Below are 17,215 nucleotides of genomic sequence, written 5' to 3'. Positions count from 1 at the left end.
GTCCTAGAACACAACCATGCCATCAAACATCCTCCATGTTTTCTAATTATCCTAACCCTAGCTAAGGGTTTGACTAAAGTCCGTTGCCTTCAGCAGTTGGTTGAAAGGGATCGGATCAATAAGATGATCTCCTCTCCTCAGGATGAAATGTTTCCCTCCAACTTGCTCCTTTGCCACTCTGATGGTGCTGCAGCCTGCCTGCTCGGATGTCGTCCCTAGGGGGCGCTCTTACAGATGGGGGGAGCTCGATTTCAGCCTCAGCTTTCCCAGGAGGAGTCTCCCCTGCAGGTACTGGCCAGGCTCACACCTGCTGAGTCTCCAGTGGGGCTGCGGGTTTGTCCTTTGTCTTGTACTAATGCAGTAGCTCCAAGGTTCTGCACTGTACAGTATTTCCTGTGCTTCTAGCTCTGTTTACGTTACTTTAAGCGACACACTGACGGCAGACTCTTGCAAGAAGACACGGGCTGTATTTTGACACTTTATTGGCAAAAAACGTGGAAAAGTGCAAGTCTAACAGTCAATAATAAGACTGAAGATTTAACGAGAGGGAGCAGTAGAAAAAAAAGTAGGAATCCCATATAGAAATGCAGCATAAAAAATATTCAAAATGCCCTTTATTTCCAAAGTCAGCATTTCACTTTGTCTGTGACAGGTGCAGATCAGCTTTAGGCTGCTAACAATGTTTTTTTTTTTAAAGCAAGTTTTACAGATTTTTAAGGTGCAGATCTAGCAAGAGAACACAGAAGAGAAATGCCATCTTTTCACAGGATCTTTTTCATCCTGCCTATGTGTTCTCCCCTAGAGTAGAAGGAGTAAGAAAAAAGACGAGACTCTTATTTCACATGCTGTGCGTTAAAACAACCCAGGAGACAGGCACTGTTGTTCAAAAGCTAGAGATATTATTCTCCATCAGGCTTTCTGCTGAGTACTTTCCCAACTTGGTGTGGAAACAGTCCGGATCTGTTACCGTTAGGGGCAATTAAAACCAATTTTTTTAAGCTTACAGTGGATTACAAAGGATCTGTACTCTGCAGTACAAAAAAGCAGCCTTTTATCATGATCTGCAGAGAAGAGCAAAAAAATGTTCATGATGAGGGATTGCCTGTCAATTAGGCCTGGTTGATTCATGCAATTGAACAGCTACTGCAATACTTCCTATTGGCTGCATATGTACTGTATAGTTCACCTTGAGTATGCGAAGACTCGACTGCAAGGTAAAGTAAAGGTTTAGAAGCCTCACCAGAGTGCCCTTGCATGGATAACATCCCAAATTGCTAGAATAACTGAAAACACAACTGAAGGCACCCCGAGTCTCAAAGCTGATTCCTGGAGAGTGTGGTGTGTTCTGCTTTTATGCATGGATGCTCCAGCTACGGTGCTCAAGGGAACGTTTCCGCAGGTCTTTCCTCCTGGCGGCTGTCAGGGTGTATAACGCTGCCCTAGGACGAGGCTAGGACTGTTAGTCCCTCATCTGCTAATCTATGGACAGCATGGTGCTCCATTGTACTTTTTGGACTATCTGAATAAACCATATTTGCACATATTTTATTGTTTTTACAGTGACTATGATCAGCATATTTTGCACACACCTATGTATTTATTTTTATTTTATATTTGTTTTGTATAATTTTTAATCTATTCTGATGTCTGTTTTTGCTTGTCTTGGGCTAGACTATAAGACAATAGACAAAGTCTTATCTATTTATCTTATGGTCCAAAGTCACTAAGTCAATTCATTAACCTCATTATGGACTTCATTGAACTAATAAAGGTTTTTTTTCGTTTCTTAAGATCTTTCACAGTTGGTTACAGTACACGTTGGTACACCTCCGAGCCTCGTTAGGAGCACTGTCATTATCCTGTTTGTTAAATAATTAGAGCAGGTCCTGACACCCCTATTCTAAGTGAAATGTTGATGCTCGTGTTGCCCATTGGAACTCCTGATTGTGTCTAGGATGTCTGCACTGCAGTGTAAAGAGCAACTGCCCCAAAATGCCTTTTACAGCAATCCACTGCAGCGTGGTTTGAGAGGAGAGAAATAAGTATTACAAAGCTGACCTCAGACTGAAAGAAATTTATATTTTAAAAAAGCATGACACCTGTGCTCAACTGAGTAAATACTGCAACACATTTTTTTTCATTGATCAGTTATTGAATCAGTTATAAGTTATCAGTTATAAAAAAAGGTTACAAAACCAACTGAAAATAAGTAATTCAGTGGTTTTCAAAACTATGCATATCTGTCGGAAAGTAAGAATCACAAAGTCCACATACTTCTGTTGCCTCTGTGAGCATGAGGTCACAGTTCCCAAAGGGTGACTCTCATTGTACCGAAGACAGGAAACCACGTGTTGAATTATCAAGCTTCCTGGCATGCTTTAAGTGCTAGTAAAGTATAATAAATCTCTTTTGGTTTTTGAGGGCTCTTGTCTCAGGTGAAATCGCACGTCTTGCCTTAAAGCCAGGTCTTCATCCCCGGTCCTGAAGAGTTTCGCCAATTCACTGCTTGGAATCCAGCGATGGCGAAACACCATGTTTACTCGAACCAAGATCCTTTTAATAAGGTGACTTTTTTTTAAATAAAGCAATTAAAAGATCATTTTGCACCAAAAAACAAAAGTGAAGATACAGCATCCCTCCAGCTAGACTCGAGTTCCCTTTAATTGAACCGGTGACCTGCTTCCTTGATTAACTTACAAGTGTCGCCCAGTTGAGAGACGATAAAACAGGCGATTCAAGATGACTTAGTAGACCAACTGTCAGGACATCCTGTGACCCTCGTCCCGCGCCAGAATTCCTAAAAACTCGGAATTCTCTCTTTTACCTGGACCATCATCTCTGGAGTCGAGCTTCCAGTCCGATTTTTTTTCCCAGGTAGTCAGGAAAGGGCAGCTTTTGTCTCAAAGTGAGACAGCGCTACGACCTGCCCGGACGAGAGCTGGGACGTTTGTTCGTTTCTACCTCTGTGCTCGCGGCGGCCGGGTTTTGAAGGAATTGGGTGATTTCAGTCCTGGGGGAGGGGGGGGGGACGCTGCCGCCGGCGATCTGAAAAGTCGGTCCGAGCCCCCGGAGCTGCGGGGATCTTCCGAAACTTCCGATAGGGGCCCGGGATTTCAGAGTCTTTCGAGACAAGGCACCAAAGGGTAACGTCCGGCACACGAAGGAACAATCTTGGTCCTCGATGTTTAAAGGTCACAAGGGGAGGGGGGAACAAACTTATTCGACCAAGGGATCAGCAGCCCTTTTTATTGGGGGTCTTTGTTTCAGTCTCTGCACTGGTCTCGGAGGGGGGGGGAACTGTGGGGGGTCAGCTCGAGCAGAAAGAGAAATCCGCCAACGGAAGCACCGAATGGAAAGCGTGAGTCCCGCCCCTTGGCGTTGGCGGACGTGGCTGGGAAATGCGATTTATTCATGTTTTTGGTGTCTGTCGTACAAGACGTCTGCGCTGCGTCCAGACGGTTTTGCTTCACTCGTCCGGGAGACAATAGGAGAACAGCCCCTTAGGAAGAGGCCTCGAGTTCAGTCAGGATTGCGGGGACGCGCGAGTCAACTCGCCCTGCTGACGGCTCCTTCCGGACGGGCAGCCAATCAGGACGCCGGGTGGCAGAGCCTTCTGGGAGTCGGCCATTTTAAATAAGGTACCTGGGGCGGATGCTACAATCTGTGTGCGGGCTTTTCGGCGTCTCTGTGCCGGTCCCACCCCCTCCCCGACACGACGACAGCCGGGAATCTGTGTCGCCCGTGAACTCTACCTCTCCCCTCCTCGTCTCGGCAGGGCCCCAGAGGCACCCTGCCACAGGAATGCTGGGAAATGACTGGAAGCAGAAGGACAATGACCTGCTGGGAGACCCGTGAGCTGGACGAGCCTCGGGGAAGGGTGGGGGGAAGGCAGAGGGGAGCTGGGGGGAATGGAGACAGAGAGAGACGGGGGGGGGCAAGGGGGAGAGAGAGCGCAGGCGCCCAGCGGGGGGCGCTAGGGAGCCCGGCCGCGGCGCACGCAGACGTTGGGCTTGGCGGCATGGCTGAAGCCCTGCTTGCACAGGCACTTGTAGGAGCCCGGGACGTTGACGCAGCGGCCGTTCTGGCAGGGGTAGGCCCGCGCGCTCAGCTCCGCACACTCGTCGATGTCTGGGGAGAGGAGAGAGAGAGGGGGGGGGGGGGACACGTGTCAGCAACTCCATTTGGCACCGCCACCTCCCGAGGAATTCTCTGCTCTTTCAAATGTGTGTCCCCACAACCCTAACTTTATCCTACAGAGACTCCACCGAACCCGTCCCGACAGTCACTGGGGGGGGCCTGGTTTGGTAGCTTGAATACATGCAACACAGCAAAAACAGACTGAGCAGGACTGTGAAGACCAGCACCATCGCTGGTGCAAAACAGCTACAGAAGGCAGAAACAAGCAGTGCAGAAGACCAGTACAATCACCGCCCGTCATCACCTTACACAGCGGAGATCATTTCGAACAACATGACACCTTCCATCCAGATCTGTCGATTTAGACCACCTCGATTCAAGTTCAGTACAACTAGGTTATCTTTTATTCCCACAGCTATAAACCTGCTTTATTTTGAGAAAAAAAATCATTGCATATTTTATTTATATTTATATTTAATCTCCTAATGCATGTCTCTTATTAGGTAATGGGTTCATGTGGTGTTAAATGTATTGCGTGCTTTGTTGATTCTGCCTGCAAAGTAAATTTCGGCATCTGGGACAATAACAGGAAGGACGTTCATTTTTCGGCCCAAAACTAATCCAAAACTAAGCAGCTGTTTGTGTTGGGAGAGCCTGGTGGGGGGGGGGTGTCTAGCCCAGTTACTCTCTCTTAAGTGCTGGAGCACTGTTCTGCCATCACTACGGCCAAAAGAGAGGAGAGAGAGATGGATGATGGGAAAGGATGCAGCAAGAGGGGGAATGATGGGAAGGGAGGAAGGAGGAAGAGAGATGGATGATGGGAAAGGACGCAGCAAGAGGGGGAATGATGGGAAGGGAGGAAGGAGGAAGAGAGATGGATGATGGGAAAGGACACAGAAAGAGGGGGAACGATGGGAAGGGAGGAAGGAGAGAGGAGTTTGGAGGTTCTGTTCTGTAGGGTACCTACCGATGCAGCGCATCCTGGTGTGGTCGAGCCTGAAGCCAGGGTTGCACTCACACATGGTGCCCAGGTAGGAGCGCACGCAACGCCCGTTGGCACAGCTGCACTCGTCCGAGTCCTCTTCCGAACTGTCTCCTTCTGGGAGAGAGGGACAGTGAAGGAGGAGGAGACAGAGAAACAGGTGGTGGAGAGAGAGAAAGGGATGATGGGAAAGGGCACAAGAGGGGATGATGGGAGGGGAGAAAGGAGGGAGACGTACAGGAACAGAGAGGAGAGAGGGATGATGGGAAGGGGCACAGCACGAGGGGGGGATAATGGGAAGGGAGAAAGGGGCACGTGAGATGGAGTAAGGGAGGGGTGGCAGGAAGACACAAGTAAATGAGAACGAGACAGTTAGGGGGAGGGACAACATAGCAACATGCTACCTAGGTACAATTCTGATCCTGGTGTCCCGAACTCTCTTGTACCTTTAACAGTCAATGTCTTGACTTCATACGAAGTAAAAGACTATATGTATTAACTATACTATAATAAACTACAATTTACTATACTATAATATATACTATATTAAAAAATAACTCTTTAATTGACTAGTCAGGTTGAAATAAAAACCAGAAGGCCCTGCGGGATCTGGACTGGAGAGCCCTGCTTTAGAGGGATTTAACTGGTCATTAACTTGATGAGACCCAAAATCCAGGAGCACCCAGGCCGTTCGCCCAGTTCTGTGCAGTAACCAAGCCCAGAGGCGTCTGGGGCCGACGGCGCCAGCTCACCGGGCTTGTAGTTGGAGAACGCAGCCAAGAACTCGCCTTCCCCGTCCGACTCGGTGTCCAGGTGCAGCTCGCACAGCCGGTTGAAGATAACTGGCCGGGACAGAAAGGGAGATGGTTGGCCCCCCTGTCCGCCTTGCAAACGAATCGTCCGGGCTTCGCGCATTCGTAGACACAGAAAGGCATGCTGGGAGGGAGGGGGCGCAAACCAGAAAACTGCGCCCCCGGGTACACCAAGCAGCTTTCCGATCATGCGATGTGTGCTGGGGACCACATTGACGATGGTGACCGGTCATGAATCCATGATTTGAACCGGCACTGATTTTGCAACACAGGGTAACAGTTCTAGCCTGCCTGTACGCATTTCTTACGAACAATACAACGGTAACAATTTAAAAATATATATATATTTTTTTAAATGGGAACCGTAGTCCCTAACCCTAACCCTAACCCTAATCCACTGACGGTATCGCAAAATTTGACAACATTCCGAATTAGGCACAAAATACTTTTGGGAAAATGCTGGAGAGTCTCCGTGTTGTCGAGGGTTTCCACAAATTGTGACATGAAGCAGCCCTTCCTGCTCACTAGTCCCTGTGATGACTAATGCACTGAGATGTACGAGCGAATAAGTACAGGTTGTGCAGCAGACATTTCAGCGCAGAAATGTTCCGGCGTGATCCGCAGGCAGAGTTAACCAGTGAGCAGTATTTGCCACTGAAACCGCCTGGGAGAGAAGAGCAGTATTTCTACTGGATTAGAAGAGCTGGATTCACAAGCCTGCTTGTTTAGTGTCACAGGGCCTAGGTTAGGTTACCCTCATCCTAACCCTAACCTTAGCCCTAGCCCTAGCAGCAGGGCAGGGAATCCTGATAGCTTGACTGCACCCTGGGTTGCTGGGGGAGTCTGCTGTACTTCCTGGAAACTCTACCATGGCGAAGGTGCAGCAGATGGGGGTACCTGAGTTGCGCTGGGGGCAGGTGCGGCACTCGGGACCCCAGCCCCGGCCGTAGTGGCAGCAGCACTCGGAGTAGGTGACCCGCAGGCGGTTCTGGGGCATGCTGCAGATCAGGTCCTCGTCCACCTGCAGGAAGCACACGTCCTTGTGGGCAGCAGTGCGGTCTGGTGGAGGAGGAGAGGGAGAGAGAGAGAAAGAGACACAGAGACGCCTTACAGGTCTGGGAGCGCCTTCCCAGAATGCCCTCGCTGCGGAAGAACGCTCATGTCAAGAGCTACTGCGTGTTCTGGGGGCGGCTTGTCAACTTGAACACCTGCTTAGCTTCACCGGCAGCCCCACTGGAGACTCAGCAGGTGTGAGCCTGGCCAGTACCTGGAGGGGAGACTCCTGGGAAAGCTGAGGCTGCTGCTGGAAGAGGTGTTAGTGGGGCCAGCAGGGTGCGCTCACCCTGCGGTCTGTGTGGGTCCTAATGCCCCAGTATAATGACGGGGACACTATATTGTAAAAAGGCGCCGTCCTTCGGATGAGACGTAAAACTGAGGTCCTGACTCTCTGTGGTCATTAAAAATCCCAGGGCATTTCTCGAAAAGAGTAGGGGTGTTTCCCCAGTGTCCTGGCCAAATTTCCCCCTGGCCTTTACCCATCATGGCCTCCTAATAACCCCCCTCTCTGAACTGGCTCCATCACTCTGCTCTCCTCCCCACTGAGAGCTGGTGTGTGAGGAGCGGACTGGCGCCTCATCCAGGTGGGGCTGCGCACTACTGGTGGTGGAGGGGGATCCCCATGACCTGTAAAGTGCTATATTGGTGTTGTTATTACTCAAAACGCGTCTCTGAGGAGCAGGCCAGGCCAGATGGCGTCACTGAATCCGTTCTTGAACCCCGGACTGCTTCCAGATCAGCTCTGAAACAAGCCCCCTCACCCGCCTCCCCTCCCAGATCCTGCTGCCCAGCCTTTGCTGACGGAGACAGCTCTTGACCTCTGGATCGGTCCGGTATAGCACCAGACTGGCGAGACGAGCCGAACAGGTCTGCTCTGGGGTGTCATCTCTGACCTGTTTGCGGCATATTCCTGTATTGACGAATCACCCAGAAGCCAGCAGGTGCGTGCGAGAAACCAAACAGGGCCAACGGGGCTCTTGTGCTCTGGTATGTTCTGTATTAATCAAGGGATTTCAAATCTCCTGATATTGCATCACTACGACCTTTAACACCTGACATTGATTCGTTTTAGCTAGATTTGTACGGCATACTGCCTCGGACTTTCTATAGGGACCTTCATTCGGATTTGAATCAAGTGTGTAGGATTGGTGTGCAAATCCACACGCATATACCTGTTTGATAAACCTGGTGACATTTTTAGCTGCTGCAACAGTACTTGCATACAGAAGATGTAGGAGAACAGCACTGTTCAGAAGCCGGAGAGAACACCCTGAGAGAGCAGGCAGGCATCTATTTAAATACCCGAATTACCTTCTGCACCCCTCCAAAGACTGCTGGAATGCACTGGAATTCAATAATGGTGGAGTGTGTGGAAGTGTTGTTGTGCTAGGCTTAAGGAATTGAAAAAAAATGCTTAAAAATCAGCCCTACATTCTCATTTTCACGATGCAGATAAATGGTAGACATATTTCTAAATCGTAAACTGTCACATGGGAATTAGTGCTTACTGGCTCATCGCTTCTGGGTCCCGAGTTTGATTTGGGAGTGAGATACCTTCTGGGTGGAGTCTGCATGGTCTGTCCCATGTTCTTGTGAAGAGTGCATTTGTTCTTGCCCCTACTATTGGGATTCAATCCTGATCGCTCACAGCACAGCGCCCCTCCCTGGACAGGGGATAGCTCCTCCACCATGAGAGTTCTACATCTTCCACATGGCCTACATTGAAGGGGGGGGGGTGATGTGATGTCACTGCTAGATGTGATGTCACTGCTGGAACTGGCTCAGGCGCGCTGAGGCCCGTTACAGTCAAACGGGTTGCTTCCTCTTTCTCCCACCTTCCAAAGACCTGGCGTCTCTGAATTTATCCCTGTGTGCTTGTGTGTGGTACATCGATATGGGGTATGGGGGTATCGGCCTGCCTTAAGCCCTAAGCATCTGGGACTTTCACCAGGAATGAGAGCATTTTTTTGGGGGGAACAGGCGAACCGACAATTTGGGGATCGGATCCTTATAGCCGACAAAATCCACACATTCCACTGGAACAACAGATCCTGAAGTCAACAGACTAGCCGCCCTATTCACCCAATGCTGACCTTTGTCTTTGCAAATACAGCAGCCTCACTCATGCAGTTTTAGAGCATGCAATAAGTATTCTTGGTTTTTGATACCGAAAACACTCACGGCCAAGTCAGATTGAAATGTAGAGGGGAGCTCTCTTTCCATGGTGTTAAACTATGAGGTTAAATGACATGCGCTAAGTTAGCCGTTCCCCCCAGTTCATGAAAACATAAAGAAGTTATAAATGAGAGACAGAGAGTTGGCCTGCCCAGCTCATTGAGTTGCTAGTGGATACAGTAAGCGACCTACTGACCTTCAATGTGAAGAGAATCACTGCTTTCCTTAATATACCCCAATCTAGGGTCTGATGTTTATTAAAGTAGTCTGGTCAATTCTTTCTTCCAACAAGCACTCTACTGCGTCTGTCCATTTGGACTTTGCCCCTGAGCCCTACATAGGCTCAGAAGTCCTGCAGGCCAGGCCTGTTCCAACCCATAGGGGATCCCTGGTGCTCATCATCACCTCTGCCTGTGGTGTAATAGTTCTTTAGATCGACTTATTTGACCTCTTCCTGCATCTTTGCTGCTATTTTCAGTTAAGAGTACCCAGAAAGGGAGAGTATGGAGGTGCAGTGGCGGGCGTTACTGCCTTACAGCGCTGGGGCCCTGGGTTCAGGTCTGGACTCGGGGTGCTATCTGTGTGGAGTTTGCATGTCCCCCTCCCCCGTTGGCATCGGTTTTCTCTGGGTGCTCCAGTTTCCTCCCACGGTCCAAAGACGTACCGGTCGATGTAACTGGCTTCTGGGAAAACTGGCCCTGGTGTGAGTGTGTGTGTGCCCTGTGATGGACTGGTGTCCATCCAAGGGGTATCCAGCCTTGTGCCCACTGCTTTCTGGGATAGACTCCGGCCCCCGCGTGATCCTGAATTGGATGGAGCAGTTAGAATATGTATGCATGGTTACAAGAACCCCACTGATGAACACACTCCCGTTTTGTATTATTCCTAGTCTTGCTACTGACAGCTACTGTGTATTTAACTTGAAGCCTGCCTTCAGGATTGTCGCCTCTCCTTCACATCGAACGGTACTGCTCAGACTCCTAACAGGAGCTCCGTAACGAGACTTTCTGTGTGCACATTTCATTACCATGTAAATCCCTAAGATACCAGCACATGTGACCAGAAAACATCTTTAATTATAGATCTATATATATATAGAACCTATAAATATATATTTTCAGGTCAACAGTAAACTGGTCACTTCATCTTTTGCTAGAAATTTACAAAAAAGATTTAACAGTTTTACAAACTGTAATAACAACTCTCTGCTGGATGTTAAGGAGCTGATGATGTGGTCTTATTACAGTATCTCAGCTTTGAACGAGAGGAGTAAAATGTTCCTCTTTAACTCACATCTTTTTTGGGGGGAACTGAACTTGGCCATTGAGCACAAGCGCTAAAACCATTCCAGAAAATCAATTTAAGTGGAGGAGATGAGAGATGAATCACTTTGGGTGGGTATTTGGGTGGGAATCACTTCACGGTGCGGATAGGCAATAAAACATCAACACCACTCACCCTGAGCACTGGAACCCCACAAGGCTGCTGTCTGAGTCCAAGGTTGTACTCCCTATTTACTCACGACTGCACAGCAAGACACAGCAATAACCGCATCATTAAGTTTGCCGATGACACCACTATAATAGGACTGATCAGTGATGATGACGAGTCCACTTACAGGGATGAAGTTGTACAGCTGCTTAGGTGGTGTCATAGCAATAACCTGGACTTGAACATAAAGAAAACGAAAGAGCTAATAGTGGACTTTCGGAGACACAGGCCACACACTCACAGCCCACTCAGTATTGATGGAACGGAAGTGGAAACAGTCACCAGCTTTAGGTTTTTGGGAATTCACATCTCTAAAGATCTAACCTGGACTGTGAACACTGACTCTATCATGAAGAAGGCTCAGCAGCGCCTTTATTTCTTGAGGTGCCTCAAGCGATGGGGGATGCCAACACATGTGTTGGTGAACTTCTACCGCTGCACTATCGAGAGCGTCCTCACCAACGGGATCACCGTGTGGTATGGCAACACCTCTTCGCGAGAAAGAAAGGCACTGCAGAGAATGGTCAATATGGCCCAGAAGATCATCGGCTGCGGTCTCACCGAGATTAAACAGCTCTATGAGGACCGCTGCCGTGGTAGAATTCTGGCCATCACAGAGGACAGTCACCACCCCGGGCATGAGCTCTTCACCCCACTGCCCTCAGGCAAGAGATATAAGAGCATACGGACACTTACCACTAGATTCTTCAATAGCTTCTATCCACAAGCAGTGAGACTGGCGAACACATTTAGCCATCCCCCTCGGACCACACCTACACCATCACCATCTACCTCATTGTAATTTATTAATTGTACGTCTCCAGTCATTGTTTACACGTCTGTATTGTTTACAGTCAAACTGTCTGCATGTTTACTTGCACATTGTCTATTGTTTGTTTGTACATTGTCTTGATGCACTGTTTGCACTTTGTTTTGTTTTTTACACTTGTTTTATAATCGAGAGACTTTCTGTAAGTAAGAATTCCATTGTACCAGTACCGGTTACATATGGCAATAAAGTTCAAGTTCAAGTTCAAGTTCAAGTTATTAACCGACTAGAATCAGTAATGTCACAATGCTGAAGGTAAGCCGAGATGATATTAGGGGTTTTCTAGAAGCAGAATGGTGTACCCAACATGAATATTCGGAGTACACTGTCTACACAAAATACAAACTTATAATTCAGTCAACAGAGCATTTTTGTGACTACCCTGTACATTCAACTAATATACAGCCTCTTCATAAGTCCACCAGATACAAACATCAGAGCAGTATATATTCTATACTGTAGTATTGCCTAATATAGTGTTTTTATAAAGTCTAAAATCTGGAATACAGACTACCGGACAACACTTTCGATCAGGGATTTCAAATGGAATTTACAACTACTATGAGAGAACAGTCCTGTCAGGACCACATTCCCCAGAACCCTCTGGGAAATGCAGTCCTGACAGGCCTACTTATAAGGAGCGCTAACTTATATATATATATCCTGAAGCATTAACGGCGAGACCGTGATGAAATATTAACTAGGTTCTGCTGTCGACTGGAATTAATAACAACATCATAATCCTGACCACAGCCTGAATCATGACAGTCCTAACTCAAAACATCTAGTTATGCAACATTGTTTATAACTTTGCATTACATCATTAACAACATTATTTTAGACAGGAATACATGCTATAATATACAACAGTATCCTATGTTATTACTTTTTATAGTAATTTATATTATGCAATATCATATTCCTATTATATTACATTGCGGCGCCCTTTCGTACTGAATACAAACTTTGAACCGTTTTTTTAACCTGAATGGTTCACCACTCAGAAAAAGGGATGCGTGTCATGTTATTAACGGGCAGCGGGGCGAGCGCCTGTACGCGGTTAATCGTTTTGCGAGGCCATCACCGCCAACGGTTGCCGGGTCACATCTTTTCAGAGCTCAGCCACCTCCAGATGCAGGAGAACAAGGCGCTTCAACGGAAAGCAGCGCAGCAGCGTCAAGTGCCTGGCAGGAGGGGGGTCATTAAAAGCCGTTAAATGGATTAAGCCGCAGGGCACTGATCCCAGCTGCGCCCGGCGTGCAGAAGTGCCAGGCAGGAATAGCAGATCCAGGCTCTCTCAGCTTTCCTGCCCAGGAAGATCACAAGCGGGCGAGCCGATCACAGAGCGGGAGATCAGGTGCGAGAGAGAGAGAGACAGAGACATGAGGACTTGAAGGAAGAGAAGGTCCTTTCCCACTTTCCATCCCTTTAAGAAGGACGATGAAGAGGAGGGAGCTAGCCTGGCTAAAGGTGAAAGGGCAAAGGTCAAGGGGCAGTGCAGTGCCTAGGGTGTGGACTGCTACAGTATTGTAACAGACATGGATGGTGTAAAATAATTTTGCCAAAAAAGTTAAGACAATATCAGAAAACCCCTTGGTTTTAATTCCCCAAAGAGTATATAAAGATATTCATGGGGGATTGCAGATATCGCAGTCATGTTTTCATAAGCCCAGAGATACTGTAGAGTACAGGGTTCTGAATTCCCTTTCAGTGAATCATATGCAGTTTTATGACCAAAGGCTTTTGAGCAAGAACTTACCTTCTTTTACCTCTCCTTCTAACTTCAGATATTTACGTGACCCAAGTTTAGATTTTACAGGTTCTAACCTTTAGTATTTGTAATAAACACTTTGAAATTCCTGAGAAATCAAAAGTATAAGGCTTGCGATACACTAGAGGTTAAATATGCGATGGTATAGATTCTGTGAAAACACTGAAGTACAGCATTGCAAATATTAAAGTCAATGCTATAATATGCTGTATAATATATAATGTGCTACAGTGTCTGCTGACCCTCGTCATGTCTATCAAAGCAGGTGAATATCAATATCAATATTGATTTTGATACGGCAACACCAAGACACCCTCTCCTTTAGGGCTTTCATGTCAGCTGGAGGACGGACACCCAGAATTCCAGATTATGGGGGCTGACATCCCTTTGTTCCCAGTTGCATCGGAGATCTCGTGTTCCAGTCGGAAATGAGTTAGCCAGAGTCGGACGAGCAGAGGCTTTTCCGTGATGAGATAACAGCTTGGAGGCTGAGAAACACGCATGCTCGACGGGTTCTTCGGTGGGGGTAGATTCTATACTTGTTTCCTGGTGTACCACGGTAAAGGTGGATTGCAGTGCAGTAAAGCATGGTAAAACCACAGTGAAAACGCAGGAAAGCTCCGCTCGCACAGGAACAAAGCTGCTGACCATTTTTTTGGGAAAATGAACCCAAGAGCAGGGGACAGGTATACAAGATGGACACAAGCAGGGGAAAGCAGGCGAAACAGAAATCCAGAGTCTGTGGTCAGAAACTGGCTGTGGTCAAAGCTGGTACTGGACACTGTAGCGAAGCACAAACAGTCTGTACAGCAAGCCGGGGTCTAAGCTGAGATTACCAGTGTAGAGAGAAACCAGAGCAGGGGGTGATCCAAAAGACATGGTAGAAAACAAAACGCTGTCAGGAATCCGAGGAAGTACAAGACAGGAGATGAGGGAATTATAAAATTGAGGGGCTTCGAGCGACACTCGTAGAGCAGACTCAGTCATAGAGGTCACCTCTGTACCCCCTTCCCAGCAAACCTTAGACATTCTGCACCACCTGGTGCGGCTGTTGATGCAAATCGCCCTGCAGGTGATGCAGGTTTACTGGTGGACTTTACTTCCCATGTTAACTGGTACAGTGTGACAGGCTCGTGGAGGGGTTGCTGGTTACTGTGGCAAATGCCAGCTGACCCTGCAGCGCTCCAACCCCCTCCACCCCACCACACTTCCACAGTGGGAGCAAGCCTGACAAGTGACAAGGACTGGACAGCACTGCACACACGCGAACACCAAGCAGCAGCCTTGTTACCCTGCAATTCACATCTGGCAAACTTCTGAAGCTCATAAGGAGTGAGCCTGGCAAGTACCTGGAGGGGAGACTCCTGGGAAAAACCAAGGTTGCTACTGGAAGAGGTGTTAGTGGGACCAGTAGGGGGCGCTCACCCTGCGGTCTATGTGGGTCCAAATGCCCCAGTATAGAGATGGAGACACTAAACCGAGGTGCTGACTCTCTGGGGTCATTAAAAACCCCAGGGCGTTTCTCGAAAAAAGTAGGGGTGTTATCCCAGTGTCCTGGCCAAATTCCCCCCTGGCCTTTAGCCATCATGGCCTCCTAATAACCCCCCTCTCTGAACTGGCTCCATCACTCTGCTCTCCTCTCCACTGAGAGCTGGTGTGTGGGGAGCGGACTGGTGCCTCATCCAGGTGGGGGCGGCACACTGCTGGGGGTGGAGAGGATCCCCATGACTTGGAAAGAGCTCTGAGTGGAGGGTCCAATAAGTGTAAGCGATTCTTATTATAATCACAGGAAACATTCATGGGGGGCTGTTGATTTTTACTGCGCTTTCCTCCTTTCCGCGATTCTGTCAAGCTATGAAATGTCGCTCTTCCGAGTAGCGAAACTCAAGTTTTACCGCCTGCCTCCCCGACAACTGAACAAGCACACGGCGCACAAAAAGCAGCTGCAGCCCGTCCGAAATTTGGGATTGGGGAATTGGGAAAGGGAGGGGGAGAAACCCGCAATCTCGATTCCCGGTGACGACCTCCTCCCGGACGCACGCGACGCCATGCTGATGGCTTCCTGCCGGCCAGTCGGCGGCCTGAAGGAGGCTCTGTTGTGCCGAGGGTCGGCCCCGACCCCCTGGGCCCGTCACTAATGGGGGCACCCCCCCCCCCTCCTGCAGTCAGTACGTGGCCCAGCCTGGCCAGCGCCACTCCCACCCTGGCAGCAGCTAGCCCTCACGCTAAAGTTGCTCAGCAGCGTTTGATACCCACCGTCATAGACGCACTGTTTGAGCGCAGCGCTGAAGGTGAAGGGCTGAGTGCAGATGCAGTGATAGGAACCAGGCGTATTGATACACACTCCATTCTTACAATAGGATGGGTCCTGACATTCATTCACATCTGCAAGGGATCACCACAGACATGGGGGTTACACAAGGCAAAAACAATCCGGGTACATCGCACAGGTGTCTCTCTCTCTCTCCCTGCTGTCTCGCCCCAACAAGTGGCACGGGCAGGCAAAAGCAGGACCGCTTCGCCTGGGTCGAGCCCCAGCCCCTCCCCCCCCGGCCATGGGGGACGTGGAAGAGGGGTGGGGGGGGTAGCAAAAGAGGCATGTGTTTCGGCCCCCAGGGTGAAATCAAAGGAGGGGCTTGAAACACAACCCTTCCTCGCGCCACAGGCATGTGCGCGCACAACACTCGAGCACAGACTCCCTGATCGGCTGGCTAGTCAGGCAACTGATCGCGCTGATGACTGCAGGTGGTGCAGGGCGGAAAGACGGGGCGGTCTCGTTGGGTGGAGGCAGTGTGGGGGAGCTGATGCTGAGACTCGAAGTGACGTCATAAAAAGGACAGAGAAACCAACAGGCTCTTTGATTTCTGGGGGTTTGATGGATGCAGATGCAGATGGATGCAGCATGACCACATACTGTATAACACCTGATACACACTCATTCCTGCTCTGCTCACATGTCACAATCTGGGTGTTTTGAGTTACTCAAAACCTGTGCTTTTCTGCGCAGCGATCTTGCACTCTGCAGGGCCTAACGGTTGAAGTCTAAACTCAAGAGATAGATCACTTTTTTGGCCATATACAATGTCTTGCATTATGAATGTGTCTTTTCACATACCCCAACTTGCTCTCCATGAGACACACAGACAGGGAGAGAGAAGCTGGGGGTCAGAGCACAGGGTCGGCCATTTATACAGCACCCCTGGAGCAGTTGGGGTGAAGGGCCTGGCTCCTTGCTCAGGGGCCCAATGGAGTAGGATTCCTCTGCCGGCCGCGGGATCTGAACTGGCAACCTTCCAGCCACAGGCGCAGATCCTGAGCCACAGTGCCATCGCTCTGCCCGAACTGGTGTCAGGTTTAAAAAAACAGTAATATAAAGCCTTTTCCTTATCTTCTGTGATAGACACAGTGTCAGGGGGCCTCTGTCTATCTGATTTTCAAGGATACCTGCTATCGAGAGTCTCCTAGCCTACTTACAACTGACAGATAAAGATGTGTATATGCTGACGATCTCTCTCAAGACAGACGAGAGATATCTTGGTAAACTGATCATTGTGTTGTGACAGTTCTGCGGCTTTCCCATCATCATTTCCTGGGGGCCAGTACTATAGTAAGCAAGTGAAAACAGAGTAGAGACCCCCTAGAGTCCACAGCAGGAGTATGGTAAAATTGTGGTAAAAGCGCAACATTTACCAGTGTAAAGATCAATAAGAGGTATCCGGTTTGCATCCTGCATTACAAATAGTGGCCAAAACACATACTGGAACACATTTATCAAATGTTAATGACCATCAACAAATATGCATTTTTAAAACGCATATCATTATTTCTCAGACATCTGTCATTATATTTCAATGTATACTGATGTTACTCCCGCAATGTTAAAAGACGGATTTTAGACTGCATTCAGGTTTCCAGTATCTGGGCACTGTGCAGGATGCACGTTCTATCAATGAAGTGCATTT

General features: G+C 48.7%; 1 protein-coding gene and 1 pseudogene across 2 annotated transcripts in view; one reads left to right on the top strand and one right to left on the bottom strand.

The window, feature by feature from the left end:
• The window catches only part of LOC148646899 (protein NLRC3-like), a 1,251,308-nt gene that overhangs the window by 856,838 nt on the left and 377,255 nt on the right, over positions 1 to 17,215 (top strand). The gene's annotated exons all lie outside the window — the stretch shown is intronic.
• LOC148646904 (latent-transforming growth factor beta-binding protein 3-like) overlaps positions 2,183 to 17,215 on the bottom strand; it is a 46,230-nt pseudogene continuing 31,197 nt past the window's right edge. Inside the window, exons 14-18 of the transcript XR_015927790.1 lie at positions 15,510 to 15,638; positions 6,829 to 6,990; positions 5,872 to 5,961; positions 5,105 to 5,236; positions 2,183 to 4,128 (exon numbers count right to left, since the gene is read on the bottom strand). The product of XR_015927790.1 is annotated as a latent-transforming growth factor beta-binding protein 3-like (transcript). The remainder of the gene's footprint in view (positions 4,129 to 5,104; positions 5,237 to 5,871; positions 5,962 to 6,828; positions 6,991 to 15,509; positions 15,639 to 17,215) is intronic.

This window comes from Lepisosteus platostomus, chromosome 16, assembly GCF_059453375.1.
Source record: "Lepisosteus platostomus isolate fLepPlt1 chromosome 16, fLepPlt1.hap1, whole genome shotgun sequence".
Classification (NCBI taxonomy): domain Eukaryota; kingdom Metazoa; phylum Chordata; class Actinopteri; order Semionotiformes; family Lepisosteidae; genus Lepisosteus; species Lepisosteus platostomus.
Note: the sequence above shows the minus strand (reverse complement) of the source record. Positions and strands in the feature narration are given on the sequence as shown.